Source organism: Panthera leo, chromosome B4, assembly GCF_018350215.1.
Source record: "Panthera leo isolate Ple1 chromosome B4, P.leo_Ple1_pat1.1, whole genome shotgun sequence".
NCBI classification, from domain to species: domain Eukaryota; kingdom Metazoa; phylum Chordata; class Mammalia; order Carnivora; family Felidae; genus Panthera; species Panthera leo.
In genome coordinates this window covers 24,030,732-24,036,731 of record NC_056685.1, presented here as the reverse complement: position 1 = coordinate 24,036,731, position 6,000 = coordinate 24,030,732, and positions in this window count along the sequence as shown.

Here is a 6,000-nt window from a genome sequence, read left to right as displayed (position 1 = left end):
ATGAACTTCTCTATGTCTTATGTTCCACTTGTAAAAAACATAATAGTATCAGCACATAATAAACATTCAATAAATCAGCAAAATAAAATTGCTGTTGTCACTAAAGTGACCTTAGTTAATACTTTAGGGTACTTATACTGAATGGGTGGTATAATCAATGGAAAGGAATCAAGAATTCATTGATAAATACAAGAACTAATACAAATTCAGTATATAAAGAAGAGTGGCATTTATTTATTTATTTATTTATTTATTAAAAAAATTTTTTTAACGTTTATTTATTTTTGAGACAGAGAGAGACAGAGCTTGAATGGGGGAGGGTCAGAGAGAGGGAGACACAGAATCCGAAACAGACTCCAGGCTCTGAGCTGTCAGCACAGAGCCCGACGTGGGGCTCGAACTCACGGACCGCTAGATCATGACCTGAGCCAAAGTAGGACATCCAATTGACTGAGCCACCCAGGCGCCCCAAGAAGAATGGCATTTAAAATCAGTGACAAGAGGGGAGCTTGAGTGGCTCAGTCAGTTAAGCATCTGACTCTTGATTTTGGCTCAGGTCATGATCTCACAGTTCATGAGTTAGAGCCCCACATTGGGCTCTGGGCTGACAGTGTGGGGGCTGCTTGGGATTATCTCTCTCTCCCTCTCTCTCTGCCTCTTCCCTGTACATGTTCTCTCTCTCAAAATAAATAAACTTGAAACAAATGAAATAAAATCAATGAAAAGAGTAAATGAATAAATAATATTAAAACAAGTGATTAGCCATTAATAAACTCCTACATTACTTCTTTTTTTTATTATGAAATTTATTGTCAAATTGGTTTCCATACAACACCCAGTGCTCATCCCAACAGGTGCCCTCCTCAATGCCCATCACCCACCCTCCCCTCCCTCCCACCCCCCATCAACCCTCAGTTTGTTCTCAGTTTTTAAGAGTCTCTACATTACTTCTTAAAAAAAATTATCCAGGAAAAAAATTCAGATAGAGCAAAGATTTAAATATAATAAATAAAGTCACAGAAGTGCCAACAAAAAACATGAGAAATTTTTTTTTTATAATTTCTGGGGTGGGTATGGATAGGCATAAAGCCCGAACCCATTAAGAAAATGTCAATAAATTTGCTTCTATGAAAATTAAAACTTTCTTTATGTCCAAAGGACAACAAACAATCAAAACAAAAATAAAAGCAAAAACAAAAATTCTCCTCCACTCATAAAAAAAATACACTGACCAAAGTTCAGAAAAATATTGGCCAAGTTTCTGTACCTGAAAAAATGAGCAGTATTTGTTTTGCTCTAGGGAAGAAGGTGTAGAAAAGAGATATGGGCAGAGGAAGATGGGGCTCACTCCTGGGGATGCCTCGCTGTCTTTGCTCCTCACTTAGAGCTCAGTTGGGCAGCCTTCTTCTCTCCCACCCTTTCGGCCACTCTGTCCCCTTTCCTGCCCTCTCAGAGCATATTTTTGCTCATATACTCCAGTGGAATGGTTTAGTCATCTTAAAATAGCACCTGACATATACTAGGTATTTAATAAATACTGACCATAACAAAGAAAATGATGGTTTTTAAAATTAGTTCATCTTTTGTGTTACTCTGTCTCTTGCAAATACCTATGTTTCAATGTCTCACATCCCATCCCAAATGACCTTGCAAAAGAATTTTCTTAAACAAATGCAGTTGCCATCGTGAGAAGAATTACAGTGCCAGTGATAACAGATAAATATGTAAATACATGTATTGTGTATATGTATATATATGCACATTTGTATACATATATCTATATATATACACATGTACATGTACATTCACATGAAAACAAATATACCTAGAAATATGACCTCACACAGCTATGTATTTCTCAAATTTTACCCTCTATCTGTTTACTTCTATATTCAGTAATACATATAAACCCAGAAACACATATACCTATAAATATGTTTATGTATGTATGTATATATATACAATTTTATTCTATGTCTATATAAACATATATACCAATACATCTATATGTTTGCAAATGTGTAGAAAAATTCCAGTGTGATACAGCCAAATCTCTTTACAGAGGTTATCTACAGGGTTTGTAGAAAGGCTTTCAGGTTCTGTTTTTTGCTTTTCTGTATTGATTGGATTTTCCAGATATTTTATTACTTTGACAAAAAAAAAGACTTAAAAGTGAAAATTGTTTGGAAGAACCATAAAAGAGAAAGTGAAGATAGAAAATATTCCCAGGTTTAAAATTTCTAGAAAATACTTGCAGTCATTTTACCAAATTCTAAATGAATTTTTAAAATGTTTTTATTTATTTTTGAGGGAGAGACAACATGGGGGGGCAGCAGGGGAGGGGCAGAGAGAAGGGGACAGAGGATCCGAAGAGGGGTCCGTGCTGACAGCAGAGAGCCCGTCATGGGATTCAAACTCATGAATTGCGACCCATGGTCTGATGCTCAACCAACTGAGCCACAGAGTCTTGAATCTTGGGCTCTCTACTTAAACAGCAGCAGCAGCAACAACAACAGCAAACAACCTGGTGCCCCTCTGTCATCAGCCTCCTGCATCCTGCAGCAGGGTTGTATGCCACATGGAGAAACATGCAGCCACTCTTCCAGCCCCCAAGAGCCCATTCTGGATTATCAAGTGTCCTGACTTGTTCCCCTGTGCTTTTGGACCATTTTTACTATTTCCTATCATCATTCTGGGGGAAAGAGAAATGGAAAGAGAAAGAATATAGATCCCAGTTCTGTTTCTCCTTTCCCTCCCTCCCTCTGTGTGTGTGTGTGTGTGTGTGTGTGTGTGTGTGTGTGTGTGTGTATTTTCCTAATTGCTACTGTTAGGGTTTTTTTAAGTTTATTTGTTTTTGAGAAAGAGAGATAAGGAGAGAGAGACAGAGAGAGAGGAAGAGAGAGGATCCCAAATAAGTCTGCATGGTCAGCACAGAGCCCTACCCAGAGCCTCAACTCACAAACCATGAGATCGTGACCTGAGCTGAGATCAAGAGTTGGACACTTAACCAACCAAGTCACCCAGGTGCCCCTAATGTTAGGTGTTTTTATAATAGAACCTCATGGAGGCAATTGTTGCCCACTGCAGACTTGAACGGTGGGGAGTAATGTGACACTTCATATATAGCATTTAAAGGTTCTACTTTTTAAAAGTACCAATAATTATGATTTGCCAGCCTCAGCAACAGCATTCATCAGCATGCTGGCAATATGACTCAGAAAACAGTTTCTTTTTATTTAAATGTGCTCAGTTCCACTCTCTGCTTGTGAAAGGAAACTGAGGGGTCTAATTATATATGAAGAATAGATAAGTGACAAAAGAAAAGATTTGTCCTCCAAGAACCACAATAGAGAATTAGGAGTGGAGGACAAGGAAATGGCAAGAATACCAAAAAAATTATTTTCTTTGTGTCCTTAGGAATTGAGGTGAAATGTGGCACAAGCCAGAAGTTTACCAGTGATGAGAGAATTCACAGAAACCCCTAGCTATTCAATGATGACTCCTTGCTCTCAAAATGAAACTGTCTTTGTGTTCCATGTGTCCTTCAGTGTGAAAGGAGCAGAAGAAATTAAAAACGAGGACCCAGAAAACATTTCCTTAGAGTGATCTCTAAAACAGCTGATGAGTCCATTCTTTGTAAGTGAACATTGGAGAGAATGAATGCAAATGTAGATGCTGTGTGAAGGCACATAAAAAAAATGCAGGAGGGGCATCTGGGTGACTCAGTCAGTTGAGTGTTTGACTTCAACTCAGGTCATGATCTCAGGTCATGATAGTTTAGAGCCTGTTTGGGATCTTCTCTCTCCCTCTCTGCCCTCCCCCCCCCCCCCCCACCGCCCCTGCTCTCAAAAATGAATAAACATTTTAAAAAATACTGGAGAAAAAACAGCCTGAATTCCTTGAGGAAGACACTGATGCTGCTTGGTACTGCCCTTTGAACAGGTTGAAACTATAGAGCTGATAATAGGAGCCTAGATTCCAGAACAGGTGCCCTGAGATCATAATATTGGCACCAGTTTCTGAGCATCGGCTAGGAGCCAGGCATGAGCCAGGAAGATGCTGGTGCAAAAGTCAAGTTCAGGTGACTCCATCTCACTGTGAAGGGTGAACATATGGACGACTATTGTGACCATTGTGTGCGGATGTGGAATTTGTTTAAGCTGATTATGGGCTGGAGGAAGGGCTCAAGGGTGAAAAGAATTAGGAAAGAAGACTCAGATATTTAGGCTTCCACTTTCGTGTTGGGTTCAGGCATCTCCTTCAAGCTTGTATTGGTTTTATGCACAGTCCAAGTACGTCATAGTTTTTCACCTTGTGTTACTAAGGTAAGTAAGGTCACTAAGGTAAAGTAAGTTACTGAATACACTGAGTAATTAAAGCCTAACTCTGTCAGTTTAGTTTTATCCACCCCCTAAAGAGGATTTTCTGTGAAAATGTAGCCCTGTCTTTTAAGTGCAGCATTATCATATGGAGTATTGGTAACCACGTATGAGGCTCAAAGGAATAATTACATTATAGTTGAAAATTTAAAAGCCCTGTGAGAAGCTTTCTATGAGAAAAAGATGGTGCTTTTCTTCAATACCATATTCTAGAAAAAGCTGATGAGGCTATTTGAAATTTTCTTATGGGATCTCTTTGAAGATGTCATAGAGTTTTCTGCGTGGGAGAATAGACTTAAATACAATTCTAGAGGAGACGAGTCTCAAGTTATTAATGATAACTGGAATGTTTCGAAGACGTCTCTAGTACTTGAGGTTTGCTTCATGTAGAGTAATCCTGTTTTCCCAAAGTAAGTCCCTTGGTGTCACTCTCAGACCTACAATCTCTGGAAAAATCAGATGTTAGTTCTTACTTCAGTTGACATATATTATAGACAGAAACGTGGGTGTCTGACAAGCTACATTTGGCAGAGATGGGGCCATGACAGGGCAAGGTTGGGCTGTGAGTAAAGAGATGGCAGGGAAAGGGTCAGCAGGGAAATGAGTCGCCATTACTTACTGCAAATTGCTTTTCACACGGTAGAGGTAATGGGCCTGTTCATTGTTGTAAACGGAGACACTTATGGAGATATAGATTCCTGGCTGAGATTTCCAGTGGAAGCCAGGAAAGAATTCTAAGTAAGTGGTATCAGAAAATCTGTGAAGAGGGGCCCTGGGGTGGCTCAGTCAGTTGAACATCTGACTCTTGATTTCGGTTCAGGTCATGATCACACGGTTCCTGTGATGGAGCCCCACATTGGGCTCCGTGCTGACAGTGCAGGGCCTGCTTGGGATTCTGTCTCTCTCTCTCTCTCTGCCCCTCCCCTGCTCTCTCTCTCTCTCTCTCTCACACGCACGCACACACACACACACACACACACACACACACACACACACATACACCCTCTCAAAATAAATAAATCTTAAAAAAAGAAAGAAAGAAAATCTGTGAAGAATTCTTGCTGAGCAAGCAGAGGCTTGGAGCAGGAATCCTGGGTGCTCTTGCTTTTCTTGAAAGTTACTTCTCATTACTATGTCAGGTGATCCAACCTTAGAGCTACACATCTTCTGTTCCTTTTTCCTTTGTGCCTGTTTGGAATTCAATGCACTATGAAGCAGCAGTAAAGACAGCTGGGACCTGTTGGCCAGGGTGGAGAATATGCATTTACCAGGTAGGACAGCGATCAGAGAGAAAAAAACCACACGAATATTACTTCAGAACCTATTAAAATTCAGAATGTCTCCAACTTGCTTAAGAAAATGAGAAGCTGTTTAGGGCAAAGTAACACGTTTTAAGATTAAAAAATATCTTTTCAAAGAAGGTGGTTGCAAACTTGAGAGAATGCTGGCTGAACTATATCAAAGACGTTTGGTGCAAGGGGAAGCAGGGTTGGCGGGTCTGAGGCAGGAACCGTGTGAGGAAAGGAAATTTAGGGAGACTGCTAAAGTATTAAGTATTCCCCGTGTTTCCCAGGCAAGAGGCAGTTGAAGACATAGGGCTGTGTCCTCCCATCAAGACAGT